Here is a 19,479-nt window from a genome sequence, read left to right on the forward strand (position 1 = left end):
GCTGCCGAGGAGGCGCCAGGAGCACACAATTTCCCCCAGCACCTCCTTTTTTTTACCACGGCAGTCCATTTGCACATTGCATTGGGCGCTCTGGAGTGGTTGACCTGTGCATGTTAGGAGAGCAGGTGCTCAATCATGAGCACCTGTTTTCCACGCACCAATATTGCATCAGCCTGTTTAGGCAGTTGAGTTTTAGCAATTAACAGGACACTTACACGAGAATTTTCAAAGTGAACTTATGTGCATGCCCCTCCCCACATAGACTATATTATTTACTAGAATCTAGGAATTCTTCTGTAGCTTTATATGTGGCGGGGAGGGTGGTATTCCTTAAAAGGAGGTTTAATACTCCTTTGGCCATGGGTATATATAGCATTATTCATATTTGCTCCACCACATATAGAGAAGAAATACCTTGACAGTTAAATGGCTCATTTTTAAAAATATATTAAACTGGGTTACTTAGCAATGAATGTAATGGGAGGAGCAATTTTATATTGTTGTACGTACAATATTTCTCAGTATTTATAAACATATTTGCCTTGCTATTTTAGGAAAGTATGTAAATTACACTGTCACTAAGGGCTGGTCACATTTCTATGAACTCTAGCCAATGCATTTTCCAGTTCCCAAAATAGTAAGTCTAGTCTACTCTTACCAGACATTACATTTGTAGTGAAGTTTGAGCACTTAAGTTTATTATACCTTCTATCTGGAAGACAGTCTGAGAGAAAACGTAAGTAACAAGATCATTTAAGACTATATTCTGACCAAAGAGAATTAAAGAAAACTACATGTGTGAACATTGGGAGGCTGATATTCAGTGCTATTTAGCTGGATAAGTAAAGACTTATCCAGCTAAGTGGCAGTGACTAATTATTTGGTGCTGTTCACCTTGCCAGATAAGTACTTATCCAGATAAGTGGTGGACAGGATATGGGTGTAACAGGGAGGAAAACAGCTAAAATAGTTGAATAAGTAGCAATATTTAAACTTACCTGGCTATGGGCCTCATTTTCTAAAGTATCGCAGGCCTGCGATACTTTAGAAAATTGCACTAATGGGGGGCTGGGGGGTCGACCCGGGGGGGGCGGTCCTGCACTAGCCAGCAGCGATCGCACCGCCGCAGTGCGATCGCTGCCGGTTTCGCACCCAATAGCGCCACCATAGAAGGTGTAGCTATTGGGCGTGAAATAGGACGCGAAAAGGCCCTTACCTTTTCGCTGGCGGCGCCGTCTTCGCAGAGTCAGCCCCGGTGACGCCCCGGCTCCTCCTCTTCCGGGGCCGACTCCGCCCTGATTTAGGTAGCGCAGGCGTGCGCTACCTTCGCAAGCTATCGCAGGCTTGCGCTGTTAGCTTAAGCCTGCGATAGCCTTGGAAAATAAGGCCCTATGTTAGCTGGATAACTTACTAGGGATGTGAATCGTGTCCTCGATCATCTTAACGATCGATTTCGGCTGGGAGGGGGAGGGAATCGTATTGTTGCCGTTTGGGGGGGTAAAATATCGTGAAAAATCGTGAAAAATCGTTAAAAAAATCGAAAAACCGGCACATTAAAACCCCCTAAAACCCACCCCCGACCCTTTAAATTAAATCCCCCACCCCCAAATAACTTAAATAACCTGCGGGTCCAGCGGCGGTCCGGAACGGCAGCGGTCCGGAACGGGCTCCTGCTCCTGCATCTTGTCGTCTTCGGCCGGCGCCATTTTCCAAAATGGCGCCGAAAAATGGCGGCGGCCATAGACGAAAAAGATTGGACGGCAGGAGGTCCTTCCGGACCCCTGCTGGACTTTTGGCAAGTCTCGTGGGGATCAGGAGGCCCCCCACAAGCTGGCCAAAAGTTCCTGGAGGTCCAGCGGGGGTCAGGGAGCGATTTCCCGCCGCGAATCGTTTTCGTACGGAAAATGGCGCCGGCAGGAGATCGACTGCAGGAGGTCGTTCAGCGAGGCGCCGGAACCCTCGCTGAACGACCTCCTGCAGTCGATCTCCTGCCGGCGCCATTTTCCGTACGAAAACGATTCGCGGCGGGAAATCGCTCCCTGACCCCCGCTGGACCTCCAGGAACTTTTGGCCAGCTTGTGGGGGGCCTCCTGATCCCCACGAGACTTGCCAAAAGTCCAGCGGGGGTCCGGAAGGACCTCCTGCCGTCCAATCTTTTTCGTCTATGGCCGCCGCCATTTTTCGGCGCCATTTTGGAAAATGGCGCCGGCCGAAGACGACAAGATGCAGGAGCAGGAGCCCGTTCCGGACCGCTGCCGTTCCGGACCGCCGCTGGACCCGCAGGTTATTTAAGTTATTTGGGGGGGGTTCGGGAGGGTGGGGGATTTAATTTAAAGGGTCGGGGGTGGGTTTTAGGGGGTTTTAGTGTGCCGGCTCACGATTCTAACGATTTATAACGATAAATCGTTAGAATCTGTATTGTATTGTGTTCCATAACGGTTTAAGACGATATTAAAATTATCGGACGATAATTTTAATCGTCCTAAAACGATTCACATCCCTATAACTTACTGCTCAATAGCAAGTCTAAAGTTAGCCAAATAAGTCTTAACTAAGTAGCAACTTATTCAGGCTGTGCAGCTGAATATCCCATGTGAGTTAGCTGGATAAGTCTTTTCTGGCTAACTAATTCAAGGTAGTTTACAGACTGAGATGTCAGCACTATGTATAGTATGAATTTAGAGCACAATTGTACAAATATGATTGACAGACTATTATCTGATAGCAATGCTGGATGCTACCTGGCTACCAGTTACTAGCATTGCTGTTAGAATGTTATCTGTTAGAGTATTATCAACTGAGTATTTTACTCAACTATTTTGAAGATGTTAGAGGGGTAGGGGATCAGGCCTGCAGCTGCTTAATCGACTTAATTGGATATAGCCGGTTAAGGTTTTCCAAGTATATGTACCCAGTTAACTTTCAAACCTAATAAACTATATTCAAACATAGGGCCTCATTTATTAAACATTTTTCACATAGACACAGAATGGGAGAAAAGTCTTAGTATATCATGCCCACAGCTGGTTAGATTTGAAAGTTATTTGGGTATGCTTACCTGAAAAATTGTATTCAAGTATATAATGAAACAAGAAATGAGACAACATTTCCTATTTAGTTTCATTTCATTCTCAAAGCAAAACAAATGAAAATCCAAAGAAATTTGTTGGTTTTCACATTTTGTTTTGAAAACAAAAAATTTGATCCATCGGGCCTAGGCTCAGGGCTGATGCCCAGGCCTTACCTAGATATAGGCTGCGGCCCAATGCAGGAGCCGTGGCTTAGGCCTGAATGCAACACAAGAATCTCAGCTGAGGCCTGGGCCCAAGGACCTTGGCTGATGCCGGAACTTCTCCTAGTGCCCAGGCCTTTGAGGTTTTATGCCTTCTGTCTTTATTCTTCTTTCTTCTTCATTGAATTAATGCCATCTGCTTGGGAGGCATAGGAGTTAACTCCGCTGCATCCTCCCCAGTGAAGGGCACCATTTTGATGTATAGAAACTCAATTAGCCTTGGCCATGTGTAGGCCTAGGCCACTGTAGGTTGCTGTAATCTCACCCAAGTCGACACAATGCCCAGACTTTGGCCTGATTCTAGGCATCAGCATTGGATCTCTCCTGACCAGGTAAGTAGGAGTTGGGGAGAATCCTGGTCTCGGCATTTTTTCAGGTAGAAAGATTGGGTGGGTAGCATGAAAGGCCTGGGGAAGCCACTGTTTCTATTTTTTTGTTTATTACATTTTTTAACTAAATAGATGAAAAAACAGACAAAATTCATGGGACTCCCAAACTTTCAAAAACAAAATGGGGCGGATTTTCAAAGGGTTACACGCTCCTGCGCAGGCCGAGCCTATTTTGCATAGGCCTGGCGACGAGCGCAAGCCCCGGGACGCGCGTATGTCCCGGGGCTTGAAAAAGGGGGCGGGGAGTGGGTGGGGCAGGGCAGTCTGGAAGGAGCGGTGCGGGGGTGGGGCCAGATCCTCCAGGCACAGCGGCCATTTGCCACTGTGCCCGGGATCGCGGACCAGCCGTCGACCGGCATGCGTAACCTATGCCTGCCCAGAGGCAGGTGCAACTTATCATATAAAGGTAAGGGGGGGTTAGGTAGGGTTGGGGAGCAGGTTAGATAGGGGAAGGAGGGGAAGGTGGGGGGCAGAAGGAAAATTCCCTCTGAGGCCGCTCCAATTTCGGAGCGGCCTCGGAGGGAACGGAGGAAGGCTGCGTTGCTTGGCACACACAAGGTGCACTAGTGTGCACCCCCTTGCGCGCGCGCCGACCCAGGATTTTAGAACATGCATGCGGCTGCACATGCATGTTATAAAATTGGGCGTAGATTTGTGCACGCCGGGTTGCGCGCACAAATCTACGCCCGTGCATATGTTAGAAAATCTGGCCCAATATTTTTTTCTTCCCAAATTTAAAGTATATACACAGCAGGATGTTTATCCTCGCTGAATATTCCTGACAAGTATCTGGCCTACTGTAGCCAGATAAATTACTCATTTGAGGGGGAATCCAAGATGGCTGCATGCTAAGGATGGTGCTCCGGTCTTCCCCTTGCCCTTAATTTTCCTTTATTCATAACTAATTTTTACCTTTTTTACCGTTTTGTAATGGGTAAGAGGAAGGGCAGGGCCAGAGCATTCCCCAATGTTTCAGCAGGTTCGCCTTTACTTGGCCCGATGGATCATCATGTTCGGAGCCAAGAACCTTCTATCAGCTTCACTGAGGTGTCCTTGGGCAGCCAAATGAAAGTGTCCTTTCGCTGGCAATTCTGGACCATGAGTCATATCTCTCTCCAGAGCAGCGTTGTGCTCCTCCTCAGCCTGGTCACCCCACGGGTGGTGCTGACGTAATTGCCCTGCTCCCGTCGCACCCTGATGAACCCACACAGTCAGCAGTTTCAGCATCGGGAGGAACCAGCACAGAGGAGACAAACTATGGAGCTGGCTGCAGGTCTAGTGGGGGAGCCAAATCCTTGTCTGCTATTTCCTCTGCTCACATGACGACTGGGAATTGCCAGCTAACCATTTCTTTGCTTATTTGCAAATTAAACATTATATCACCACAATTGGGGGGGGGGGGGGGGCAGCGACATTTTGAGAATACGGTCTTTACTGATGCTAAGGAGACCTTTTTTGAAACTACACAAAAGTATAATAAGGTTGGTATTTGGGTTCCCACTGTCAGAGAGAAAGTGGAGACAACTCACCTGACTAGATTGGTTGCACAATGGAGGGCTGATTTCTGGTGCCAACTGGAGGAGGATCTTGTCTCAGCTTTTGTGAGGGTTTACCTGTACTTATTACTTGCAAATGAGAGAAATCCAATTTAAATTGCTGCATCACATATATATTTCTAGGACAAGAGGTCTTCAAATGCATGTGTGGGAATCTGATAAATGTCTCAAGTGTAAATCTATCTCTGGGGATTTGTGTCATATGTTTATCAAATGTCCTGAATTTCAAACTTTCTGGGATGTGGTTCATACCCTAATACACAAAAGCACAGGGGATACAATTCCATGGTCTGGCAAGATATTATATCTATTTATTTAATAATGATCTAAAACTCCATAATGAGAGGTTTTAGCCAGCTCACTTATGGTGGCAAAAATGGACATATTGTCCTGCCGACACAATGAAGATCTTCCAACTCCCAGAGCATGGATAGTGGCGATGAAGTGTCATGCTTCTTTAAAACGTTGTGGTGCAAGGATATTGTGGGGAAAAAGGTTTTATGGAAATTAAAGGATCACTTTGGCTATGGGAATCTGTTTTGAGAGAGGTTTAATGTTTTCAATCAACATTTTATAATCTTGGTATGTCTATGGAAACCCATGAAGGGACTATGTGGGGTTGTGTGTGGTATGAATAGAGAGTCTGAATGGGAGGTGGTATGTGATTGTGATGAAACAGTAAAGAGAAAATGGAAAACTGATCAAAAGCAGCTTGAACTGATGCATGGGTAATAGCTCCATGTATAGTTTTGAAGATATTATTGTTTCTGATGTTGATCGGTTATTGGAGGTACTAATGTATTGCTTTTCATTCAATAAAAATTATATATATATATATAAAAAAAGAAATTGAGTCATAAAATTAGGAAACACTCCCTATTGAACACACATTCACTGTATCAAAAAAAAAAAAAAACACCCCACCAACCTCAGATGATATTTCGGAATATTCCTGCGTCAAGGGGAAATTGTTAGAAATAACAGCTAACATGCTTCTAATCAGACATTCCTGTCTCAATTTATTCTTTAACAGCAAGAAAGAGGAGCAATAGGTGAAATGATCATATTTACAGATGACACAAACATTCAAAGTAGTTAAAACACACGCAGAATGAGTAAATGCAGAAGAATTGTGCAAGACTAGGGAAGTGGGTATCTAAATGGAAGATGAAATGTAATGTGGACAAGTGCAACATGATGCATATAAGGAAAATAATAATCCTAACTAAAGAAACACAATTATGGATTCCATATAAGGAGTAACCATCCAAGAAAAGGATTTTGGAGTAATTGTGGATTATGTTCAGAAATCCTTCTGTCAAATTTGTTGCGGGTGGGTGTGGTCAAGGCATCTAGCATAGCTGGGTTTAAAAAGGGATTGGACAAATTCTTGGAGGAAAAATCCATTAACAATTATTACCCAGGTAAATGTGAGGCATCAACAAATTGGTTTAGCTCTTTGTAATCTGCCAAACATTTCCTAATGACCCAGATTAGTCATTATTGGAGACAGGATGCTGGGCTTGTTGGACCTTTGAGATGATCTTATGTCTTGAAAAATGCAATGCATTGTTGCTTAAACTGGACTAATATCACCTTAACACTCCTCCAAGAAAAAAATGCAGGTAAAAATGCATTTGTTGTGAAACAATGTTCATACTTTTACCCACACACAGAGTAGGCAATTCTCAAATATAAGTGTCTTATCTGGCTAAGTGGTGGCCACTAAATATAGCCGGATATTCAGTGGCCACCATTTAGCCAGATAAGTCTCTACTTATCCAGCTAAGTAGTGTTTAGCATTTTTTAATATTGGGCCCTAAATTCTTAAAAAAAAAAAAAAAAGATACTCCCCCACTCTACTGCAGCTGTCCCCCGTCCCCCCTTCAACCTCTGCTTCTGTCCAGGATCAAAGAACCTGCACGCTGATGCGCTCTCTAGATCTTTTGAGCCGGAGGACATTCCAGAGGCTCCCAGTTTCATTAATGATCCTGCTTGTGTTACCTTGGCGGCTACCACCACAGTTCCAGTGGGGAAGACCGTTGTTCCCCGCCGGTGTTGTGAGCGTGTGTTAAGGTGGGCGCACAATTCCAAAATGGCAGGCCACCCTGCTCATGCCCGGACCTTGGAGATACTGAGAAGGCATTATTGGTGGCCTACTATGATACAAGATTCCCGAAACTACGTGGACTCATGTCTTACTTGTGCACAGCAAATACCACCTACGGGGAGGCCTTGGGGCTTACTTTAGACTCTCCCAGCACCTACTGAACTGTGGTCCAGTATTTCTACAGATTTTATTACAGATCTGCCTGTTTCCCAGAACAACACGGTGATATGGGTCGTTATTAACTGCTTCTTGAAAATGGGACACTTTATCCCTCTACCGGGTCTCCCTTAGCCCCGGAACTTACTAAACTTTTTCTGAAGTATATCTTCCATCTTCATGGACTCCCCAAGGAGATTGTGTCTGACCAGGGACCACAGTTTGCTGTCAAGTATTGGCGTTCCTTGTGCCGAAAAATCAATATTATACTGAACTATACATCGGCCTACCATCCTCAGGCGAATGGGCAGGTCGAGAGAACCAATCGGACCTTGAAGACATTTCTACGCTCCTACGTCAATTATCTACAAGACAATTGGTCGGAGCTCCTTCCCTGGGCCGAGCTGTTGCATAACACTCATGTCGCAGCAGCCACTGACACATCTCCAGAAGGCAGCCCCGTCTGCCTCTTCCTGTACCTTTGACAGTTCCATCTCCAGCAGCTCAATCCATGGCTCAAACCATTCGCCACATGTGGACCCGAGTAAGGGAGCAACTGGCACAAGCTGCAAAATGCGCCAAGCGCTCCTCTGATCTTCAAAGACGTCCTGTTCCACTCTTTCATCCAGGCCAGAAACTTTGGTTGAGTGCTCGACACATCCACCTAAGACTACCCTGGCACCGCCTGGCTCCTAAATACATAGGACCATTTCCGATAATCAGAAGAGTAGGAACTGTTTCCATCAATTTCAGTTACCTCATTCATTGGGTATCCACAACACATTCCACGTGTCCCTGTTGAAGCCATTGGTTCTCTCCTGGCCCTCTCGTAAAGACCATCCTGCTCCGCGTGTCTCTGCAGAACCAGACATGTCTCTCCAGGTAAGAGAAGTCCTTGACGTCCGATCACACGGAGGCAAGTAGGAATACCTCTTAGCATGGGAGGGCTATGGGGCTGAGGAGAATTTGTGGGAACCATCTCAAAATATTCTAGATAAAGATCTTCTGAAGACTTTCCATAGAATGCACCCTAAGAAACCACGGCCTCATAGGGGGAGGCCTAGAAGGGGGGGTACTATTACATGCCCTGCCCATGGCTGTCCCGCACATGGGACCCCCTCACCTGCATAGTTCCACAATAGGTCCTGGGATGACCTCCCTCATAGTAGTGGCTAGTCCAGCTAGGCCCCAGCGATCCGCGACAGCGGTCGCTAGCCCTTCCACTGCACGCCAGGCCTCACGCTGAGGTTTAGCCTCTTCCTCCATGCTAGCCACGCCCATACATGTGCGGCGTGCCCCGAGACTTGTAGGGATGAGCGCGGGACTGGGTTCCGCGGCACGCCCTGATTGAGCTACGATATAAGGAAGTTCCTGACTGCACTTCATTGCCTTGGCAATTGGGTTAGTACTCTGCTAGATTTTCTTCTCGTTTGTTCCTGCTTGTCCCTAGTCTCGTTCCAGGATCCTTTTGTTCCAGTTCCATTCCTGACTTGTTCCTGCATCCTTGTTCCTGAGTCATGTCCCTGTGTTCATCTGTCTACCTTCCCAGATAGTACCCTCAGACTGTCTTACTGGTACTGACCACGGCTTGTTCTGGACCTGCCTGTCTGTCTGCCACCTGCCTCAAGACCCAGTCTGTTCCTGATCTACTCGTCTGTCTGCCGCCTGCCTCTAGACCTCTGCTTGCCTCTGAATACATCTGACCTTTGGTATCTGACCCTTGCTTTGGTGACCACTCCTCAGACTGATCTATGGACATTGACCTTTCGCCTGCCTGACCACGCCTCCAGATTCTGGCTCTGTTCCTCGCCTTGTTGTCACCAACTCTGTTCTGGTTCTCCCTGTTCCAGCTCGAACCTGACCGCGCTCCTTCTGTGTCTGTGGGCATACCAGACTATCACTTTCCCAGGAGACCCTGCGAGGCCCACCTAAGTCCAAGCGGCCCAGGTCCCTATGGGCTCCTCCCGGGAGGACCTTGGGCTTCCAGTGGTGAAGCTCTACCTAGCCTCTGTCTCCTTCAGTGCTCCGCCCCCTGGGGCCAGTTACCTCCTGTTCCCTTTCAGGAGCTATTCCACCCTTGCCCCAAGCCAAGGGTCCACCCCTGAGCACAACAGCAACAAGTACCTGGCAAGTACCCAAACACTAAGTAGATCCCATGCTGCTGATGCCAGTAATAGCAGAGGCTATTCTCTAAGACAACTTGATTAAAAGAGGTTAATGGACTTCTCCTCTATGAACTTATCCAAACCTTATTAAAATCCAGCAACAGTAACTGCACTAACCAAATCCTCTGGCAACAAATTCCAGAGCTTAATTGTGCAAAAATGAATTTTCTCTGATTATTTATTTTTATTTATTTAACAGCTTTCTTTATACCAACATTAAAATACACATATCGCTTTACATTGTAACAGAAAGGTGGAAATTACAATGAACAGGGAAAAAGGGGGGGGGGGGGGGGGGGACAAACTAGAAAACAAAGAGTAGACGGCTCAAAAAATGGAGGGCCTGAGAAAGATGAGAACAATAAACAATGTGAATTAAAAATAGACAGGGAGTAACATATTTATATATTTACAGTTTTAAATAAGCTACATGCTAACTTCATGGAGTGCACCTTAGTCCTTCTGTTACCCGAAAGAGTAAATAACCTATTCACATTTACCCATTTTAGACCTTTCATGATTTTAAAGATCTCTATCATATCCCCCCTCAGCCGTCTCTTCTCCAAATGGAACAGCCCTAACCTCTTTAGCCTTTCCTCATAGGGGAGCTATTCCATCTCCTTTATTATTTTGGTCGCCCTTCTCTGTACCTTCTCCATCACTATTGTTTTTTATATGTGGCGACCAGAATTGTACATAGTACTCAATGGTGTAGATTTTCAAAGGGTTACGCGCATAGGTGACGCGCGCAAGTCCCAGGGCTTTCCTGGGGGGGGCATGTCGGGGGGCGTGTCGCGGCAGCGCGTCATCCGGGGGCATTCCAGGGGCGAGGCCACGGCCTCTGGACCAGCCCCCGGACCGGAACATGGCGTACCTGGCAGCCGGCCCGCGCGTGCGAGTTACGCCTGCCTCGAGCAGGCGTAACTTCTGGAATAAAGGTAGGGGGGGTTTAGATAGGGCTGGGGGGGGGGGTAGGTAGAAGGGAGGGGAAAGTGGGGGGAGGCGGAAGGAAAGTTCCCTCCGAGGCCGCTCCAATTTCGGAGCAGCGTCGGAGGGAACGGAAGCCGGCTGCACGGCTCGGCGCGCGCAGGCTGCCGATTTTTGATCAGCCTTGCACGCACTGATCCTGGATTTTAACAGATACATAATCCCACGTACTCTTGTTTGCGCCTGGTGCACGAACAAAAGTACATGTGTGCATAATTTTGTAAAATCTACCCCAATGTGCGGTGTCACCATGGAGTGATAGAGAGGCATTATCACATTTTCCATTTTATTCACCATTCCCTTCCTAATAATGCCTAACATTCTGTTTGCCTTTTTGACTGCTGCAGCACACTGAGCCGATGATTTTAAAGTATTATCCACTATGATGCCTAGATCTTTTTCCTGGGTGGTAGCTCCTAATATGGAACCTAGCATCATGTAACTACAGCATGGGTTATTTTACCCAATATGCATCATCTTGCACTTATCCACATTAAATTGAATCTGCCATTTCGATGCCAAATCTTCTAGTCTCGCAAGGTCCTCCTGCAATTTATCATAATCCACTTGTGATTTAACAACTCTGAATAATTTTGTATCATCTCAAAATTTGATTACCTCACTCGCTGTATTCCTTTCCAGATCATTTATAAATATATTGAAAAGCACCAGTTCAAATACAAATCCTTGAGGCACTCCACTGTTTACCCTTTTCTACTCAGAAAAATGACCATATAATCCTACACTCTGTTTCCTGTCTTTCAACCAGTTTGTAATCCATGAAAGGACACCACCTCCTACCCCATGACTTTTTAGTTTCCTTAGAAGCCTCTCCTGAGGGACTTTATCCAAAGCCTTCTGAAAATCCAAATACAATAAATCTACTGGCTCACCTTCATCCACATGTTTATTAACCCCTTCAAAAAAATGAAGCTGATTTGTGAGGCAAGACTTGCCTTGGGTAAATCCATGCTGTGTTTCATTAAGCCATGACTTCTATATGTGATTTTGATCCTTAGAATAGTTTCCACTATTTTTCCTGGCACTGAAGGCAGGCTCACTGGTCTATAGTTTCCTGGATCACCCCTGGGGCCCTTTTTAAATATTGGGGTTACATTGGCCCCCTCCAGTCGTCTTCAGGTACAATGGATGATTTTAATGATAGGTTACAAATTTTAACTAATAGAAATGAAATTTAATTTTTGAGTTCCTTCAGAACCCTGAGATGCATATCATCTGGTCCAGGTGATTTGCTATTCTTTAGCTTGTGAATCTGGCATACTACATCTTTCAGGTTCACAGTGATTTGGTTCAGTTCATCTGAATCATCACCCTTGAAAACCATGTCCGGAACCAATGTCTTTCCAACATCCTCTTTAGTAAATACAGAACCAAATAATTCATTTAGTCTTTCTGCAATGGTCTTATCTTCCCTAAGAGCCCCTTTAACCCCTCGGTCACCTAATGGGCCAACCGACTCTTTCACTGGTTATTGCTTCGGATATATTTTAAAATGTTTTTATTATTAGTTTTTGCCTCTACGGCCAACTTCATTTCAAATTCTCTTGCTTATGCTTTTTCCTATTTTCTTCAGATGGATCTTTCTTCCAATTTTTGAAGGATTTTTTTTTGGCTAAAATAGCCTTTTTCACCTCACCTTTTAACCATGCCGGTTATCATTTTGCCTTCCTCCCTCCTTTCTTAATGCATGGAATACATTACTACTACCAATAACTCATGCCCCAACAATGTCCCATCAGCAACTTTACATACTTCTTAACCATTGTATTTTTATAAATCATATTAAATCAAGAAAATGTATTTTTATTTAAAACTTTAGGTAATGTAGGAGAGGAGAGGGTGTGTATGGATAGAGTAGTTGATATGACTTGTCATGTTGCACAATTTATAGCCAAAAGATTAGAGCTGCACATTCTCTTATTGCTATGTATTATTCCAGAAGGTGATTAGAAATTAACTATTCATGTTTAACCTTTGTGATCATTTTCTTCAATATACTAGACTTCCATTAACTGATAGTGTATCTACCAGATAAGCAGTGAAAGCTATATAAAGCCTGGTTGTTTGTTTTTCAAGCCTCCAGTGCTGTGGAAGAACATCACAAAGCAGGGGAGGAAAACGTGTACACCCTAAAGGTATGACCATTATAAAATATTTTGCTTATTAATTTTCAGATTTGCTTACAACAACGTTATATGTTTACCGATGTATTGTAGCTTACAAAAATAGTTTTGATATAAGTATTGCCTATTGGGAGGGAAAAATTGATTGGTTCAAGGACACAAATTCTTGGCTCTGGGCAAGTAGAATATTGGATGGTGATAATGTGCAGTATTGTAATACTGTTTTCATATTTTGAATTGGCAAGCAAGATGTGAATGCTTTTATCAGACACAATCTAATTATTAAGCTTTTAAGATACAATTAGCAATAGAGTGCCTAACCGTAAAAGTCCAAGCATACTTTTAAGCAAACTGATTTTTCAAATGCGAAGTTGTTTGGTCGTAGAAGGATGGCATATTGTACACATGTTAGTGGCATGCCCACAACACATACATGAACTGAAATTAAATGCAGACTCTACCCCCCCCAGTCAGCTCTTCGGCATGGGAGCACATGAGGAGACTCATGGAACAGGCTTGGTCCCATAACCTCTTGGAGTTCCTGCCCAGGTGTTATGGTTAAGTGGTGTTTGGGTGGATCCTTGGGTACTGTGGCAGATGACCGTGCACACGGGGAGGAGCCCCATGAGGAGCCACAGTACTAGGCTAGACTCAGAACGCACAAACAATTTGTTCTTTATTATACAGCTTGAAGAGTACCACCAGAGGTGGCAGTAGTGAGGCAGTCTGGTAGAAGCAGTCTCAGGGACCTTGGCAGAGGGAGCCCTTCTCACCCCATTGGTATAGGGAGCTCTTTATCTCCTATTCCATAATTTTTCTCTGCTGGAGAGAAGCGACGGGAGGAGAATGAGCATGCTTGTGAAACCTTCAAATCACTGGCCTGACTTAGTATGGCCCCTACGCCAACACCTGAGGCATTGATATCAACGATGAAGGGCTTGGTGGGATCCGGGTGTTGGAGATATGGCTTGCTCGAAAAGGCATATTTTAATTTCTGGAATGCAGAGACCAATCTGCAACATTGGCACCTTTCTTTGTCATAGCTGTAAGCGGAACTGTAAGTGAGGAGTAGTTCTTGATGAAAGTCCTGTAATAGTTGGTGAAACCTAAGAACCATCTGAGAGCCTTTAGACTGGTGGGTTGTGCCCATTTCTTAATGCTCTCGAGCTTCTGTGGATCCATTTGAAAACCTTGGTTGGAAATGATGTAGCCCAAGAAAGGTACTGATTCCTTGTGGAATTCATACTTGGATAGCTTGGCGTAGAATGATTCTCATGGAGTCTTTACAGCACTCTTTTGACATCCTCCAGATGAGTGGTTATGTCTTGAGAGAATATCAAGATGTCATCTAGGTAGATAACGACACACTTATAGAGGAGATCCTGGAAAATGTCGTTCATTAAATTTTGAAAGATAGCCAGTGCGTTGCACAGACCAAAGGGTATCACTAAATACTCAAAATGACCATCCCGGGTGTTGAAGGTCGTTTTCCACTCATCAGCAGCATGAATGCGAAGTAAGTTGTGGGCTCCTTTCAGATCAAGCTTGGAGAATATCTTGGCTTCCTGTAGTCTGTTGAATAGCTCTGAGATCAGAGGCAGGGGATAACGATCCTTAACTAGGGATGTGAATCGTTTTCCATATCGTCTTAACGATAGAAATCGTGTGGCAGGGCAAGAAAATCGTCTTAGGCACGATTTTTTAGTTAAAAAATCGTTAAAAATCGTTTTTTCCGATTAGTGCGCACTAACTCCGAGTTAGTGCGCACTAACGGGAGTTAGTGCGCACTAACTGGGAGTTAGTGCGCACTAACTGAAAATGATACAATTTGACACTTTTCAGGTCAGTTAAGGTCAGTTTAGGAATGAATATGTATTCCTATTGGCTGCCCTCTTATTTATTCATGTTACCAAGTTTCCTACTGACAGTATATGGGGGATGGGAAATGGAAACAGTTGGTAGCTTGACAAAACAAGTAATCTGATCAGTCAATGTGACTAGAACTTGTGCCCTAACCCTGATACCAGGGGTATTGTGATCTTCCTGCACACAGTGCCCTATCCCTATTAATACCAGGAGTGTTGTGATCTTCCTGCACACAGTGCCCTATCCCTAATACCAGGGGTGTTGTGATCTTCCTGCACACAGTGCCCTATTCCTGATACTGGGGGTGTTGTGATCTTCCTGCACACAGTGCCCTATTCCTGATACCGGGGGTGTTGTGATCTTCTTGCACACATCCCGATATCAGGGATAGGGCACTGCGTGCAGGAAGATCACAACACTCCTGGTATTAATAGGGATAGGGCACTGCATGCAGGAAGATCACAACACTCCTGGTATTAATAGGGATAGGGCACTGCATGCAGGAAGATCACAACACCCCTGGTATCAGGGATAGGGCACTGTGTGCAGGAAGATCACAATACCCCGGAGGAGTGAGGGTCAGGCAGCTCCCCCCTGTCTGTGAAGCCAGCCTCTCACTAGTAATGCAGGGAGGGAGCTGTCTCAGACTTCACCATCCTCCCCCCCCCCCTTACCCACACACCATTCACTAGCTGGGACATGGGGGAAGTCAGGAGTGAGGGTCAGGCAGCTCCCCCCTGTCTGTGAAGCCAGCCTCTCACTAGTAATGCAGGGAGGGAGCTGTCTCAGACTTCACCATCCACCCCCCCCCTCACCCACACACCATTCACTAGCTGGGACATGGGGGAAGTCAGGAGTGAGGGACAGGCAGCTCCCCCCTGTCTGTGAAGCCAGCCTCTCACTAGTAATGCAGGGAGGGAGCTGTCTCAGACTTCACCATCCACCCCCCCCCTCACCCACACACCATTCACTAGCTGGGACATGGGGGAAGTCAGGAGTGAGGGTCAGGCAGCTCCCCCCTCTGTGAAGCCAGCCTCTCACTAGTAATGCAGGGAGGGAGCTGTCTCAGACTTCACCATCCTCCCCCCCCCCCCTCACCCACACACCATTCACTAGCTGGGACATGGGGGAAGTCAGGAGTGAGGGTCAGGCAGCTCCCCCCTGTCTGTGAAGCCAGCCTCTCACTAGTAATGCAGGGAGGGAGCTGTCTCAGACTTCACCATCCACCCCCCCCCCCTCACCCACACACCATTCACTAGCTGGGACATGGGGGAAGTCAGGAGTGAGGGACAGGCAGCTCCCCCCTGTCTGTGAAGCCAGCCTCTCACTAGTAATGCAGGGAGGGAGCTGTCTCAGACTTCACCATCCACCCCCCCCCTCACCCACACACCATTCACTAGCTGGGACATGGGGGAAGTGAGGAGTGAGGGACAGGCAGCTCCCCCCTGTCTGTGAAGCCAGCCTCTCACTAGTAATGCAGGGAGGGAGCTGTCTCAGACTTCACCATCCTCCCCCCCCCCCCTCACCCACACACCATTCACTAGCTGGGACATGGGGGAAGTCAGGAGTGAGGGTCAGGCATTTCCCCCCTGTCTGTGAAGCCAGCCTCTCACTAGTAATGCAGGGAGGGAGCTGTCTCAGACTTCACCATCCACCCCCCCCCCCCTCACCCACACACCATTCACTAGCTGGGACATGGGGGAAGTCAGGAGTGAGGGACAGGCAGCTCCCCCCTGTCTGTGAAGCCAGCCTCTCACTAGTAATGCAGGGAGGGAGCTGTCTCAGACTTCACCATCCTCCCCCCCCCCCCCTCACCCACACACCATTCACTAGCTGGGACATGGGGGAAGTCAGGAGTGAGGGTCAGGCAGCTCCCCCCTGTCTGTGAAGCCAGCCTCTCACTAGTAATGCAGGGAGGGAGCTGTCTCAGACTTCACCATCCACCCCCCCCCCTCACCCACACACCATTCACTAGCTGGGACATGGGGGAAGTGAGGAGTGAGGGACAGGCAGCTCCCCCCTGTCTGTGAAGCCAGCCTCTCACTAGTAATGCAGGGAGGGAGCTGTCTCAGACTTCACCATCCTCCCCCCCCCCTCACCCACACACCATTCACTAGCTGGGACATGGGGGAAGTCGGGAGTGAGGGTCAGGCAGCTCCCCCCTGTCTGTGAAGCCAGCCTCTCACTAGTAATGCAGGGAGGGAGCTGTCTCAGACTTCACCATCCCCCCCCCCCCCCCTCACCCACACACCATTCACTAGCTGGGACATGGGGGAAGTCAGGAGTGAGGGTCAGGCAGCTCCCCCCTGTCTGCGAAGCCAGCCTCTCACTAGTAATGCAGGGAGGGAGCTGTCTCAGACTTCACCATCCTCCCCCCCCCCCCTCACCCACACACCATTCACTAGCTGGGACATGGGGGAAGTCAGGAGTGAGGGTCAGGCAGCTCCCCCCTGTCTGTGAAGCCAGCCTCTCACTAGTAATGCAGGGAGGGAGCTGTCTCAGACTTCACCATCCTCCCCCCCCCCCCCTCACCCACACACCATTCACTAGCTGGGACATGGGGGAAGTCAGGAGTGAGGGTCAGGCAGCTCCCCCCTGTCTGTGAAGCCAGCCTCTCACTAGTAATGCAGGGAGGGAGCTGTCTTAGACTTCACCATCCTCCTCCCCCCCCCCCCCTCACCCACACACCATTCACTAGCTGGGACCTGGGGGAAGTCAGGAGTGAGGGTCAGGCAGCTCCCCCCTGTCTGTGAAGCCAGCCTCTCACTAATAATGCAGGGAGGGAGCTGTCTCAGACTTCACCATCCTCCCCCCCCCCCCTCACCCACCCACCATTCACTAGCTGGGACATGGGGGAAGTCAGGAGTGAGGGTCAGGCAGCTCCCCCCTGTCTGTGAAGCCAGCCTCTCACTAGTAATGCAGGGAGGGAGCTGTCTCAGACTTCACCATCCTCCCCCCCCCCCTCACCCACACACCATTCACTAGCTGGGACATGGGGGAAGTCAGGAGTGAGGGTCAGGCAGCTCCCCCCTGTCTGTGAAGCCAGCCTCTCACTAGTAATGCAGGGAGGGAGCTGTCTCAGACTTCACCATCCTCCCCCCCCCCCCTCACCCACACACCATTCACTAGCTGGGACATGGGGGAAGTCAGGAGTGAGGGTCAGGCAGCTCCCCCCTGTCTGTGAAGCCAGCCTCTCACTAGTAATGCAGGGAGGGAGCTGTCTCAGACTGGTATCAGGGTTAGGGCACTGTGTGCAGGAAGATCACAACACTCCTGGTATTAATAGGGATAGGGCACTGTAAGAGATGACTGTAGTAGATTGAATAAAGATCTGATGTTTCTGCTCTCCTCACACCAAACAAAAACAACACACAAGCAGAGAAGCCCTTCTTACAAAGCTGAGCTAGTGAGTTAAGTAGGAGGAAAAGTAAACATACTGGTGCCAGTGTGGCTACTTAAAAAATACACTTACCAACAATCAATTACATATATTTGAACTGTGTACAGTTCCAGCCAGGACCACCTTTCTAAAATGCACAGTGATTGGCAAATTCAACATGCACTAGCATTTCAGGTGCCTGCTAACAAAAATAATAAACAAACAAGTTCTAGTCACGTGAGTGCTGATCATTACATTACTTTTTTTGTCAAGCTTCCAACTGTTTCCATTTCACATCCCCCCAACCATATTGGTAACATCAATAGATAAGAGCACAGCCAGCCAATAGGAATACATACATACATATTCATTCCTAAGTGACCTTTACTGACCTGGGAAGTGTGAACACTTTGTTTCATTTTCTGTTGGTGTTCGTTAGTGTCCAGTTCCATTTCCCATCCCCCCAACCATCACCTCAGTGGTAACCTTGGTAATATCAATAGATAAGAGGGCAGCCAGCCAATAGGAACACATATTCATTCCTAACTGACCTTCAGTGACCTGGAAAGTGTTTATTTGTATCATTTTCAGTTAGTGCGCACTAAATCGAGTTAGTGCGCACTAACGGGGAGTTAGTGCGCACTAACACGATTTAACGATTTTTAACGATAAATCGTTAGAATTTCTATTGTATCGTGTTCTATAACGATTTAAGACGATATAAACATTATCGGACGATAATTTTAATCGTTGAAAAACGATTCACATCCCTATCCTTAACTGTTATCTCATTGAGACCTTCCTTACAAAGAAGAAACCTGCACCAGCAGGAGACTTGGAGGGTCTTATGAAGCCCTTTTGGAGGTTTTTCCTGAATATATTCGGACATGGCTTTATTCTCCGCCACAGAGAGGGGGTACACCCGTCACTTGGGTGGTTCAGTGTTAGGCTTCAGATTAATAGCACAGTCATAGGGTCTGTGAGGTGGTAGTACGTCTGCAGCATCTTTTCAAAAGACATCTTGGAAAGGTGCATATTGAGGGTGCATATTGAGGTGCATGCCAACCACCCCAGCATTACTGGGGTGGTTGGCATGCAGGGTATAGGAGCGACCTCCATCAGGCATTTACCATGACAGTCTGGACCCCAACATGAAAGTTCCAGAGTAGCCCAATTAAATTGAGGCATATGCTGCTGCAGCCACGGTAATCCCAGTACTATAGGGTGCATGGTAGAGATGTGAATCGGAACAGAAATCGGTTCGGATTCCGGTTCCAATTCACATGTGTTTTTTTTTTCATCGGGCCCGATCGCAGTTTTGTTTAACGGCTGCACCCGAGCCGATAAACAAAAAACCCACCCGACCCTTTAAAACTAATACCTTATCTTCCCCCACCCTCCCAACCCCAAAAACATTTTACAGGTACCTCGTGGT

The 19,479-nt window shown here is 47.1% G+C and overlaps 1 protein-coding gene across 1 annotated transcript in view; it reads left to right on the top strand.

The window, feature by feature from the left end:
* The first annotated feature begins 653 nt into the window (after window positions 1–653).
* Window positions 654–19,479, top strand: part of SI (sucrase-isomaltase) — a 350,476-nt gene continuing 331,650 nt past the window's right edge. Inside the window, 2 exon segments of the mRNA XM_029616444.1 lie at window positions 654–736; window positions 12,753–12,811. The gene's annotated coding sequence lies outside the window, so the exon portion shown is untranslated.

Source organism: Rhinatrema bivittatum, chromosome 9 (assembly GCF_901001135.1).
Source record: "Rhinatrema bivittatum chromosome 9, aRhiBiv1.1, whole genome shotgun sequence".
NCBI classification, from domain to species: domain Eukaryota; kingdom Metazoa; phylum Chordata; class Amphibia; order Gymnophiona; family Rhinatrematidae; genus Rhinatrema; species Rhinatrema bivittatum.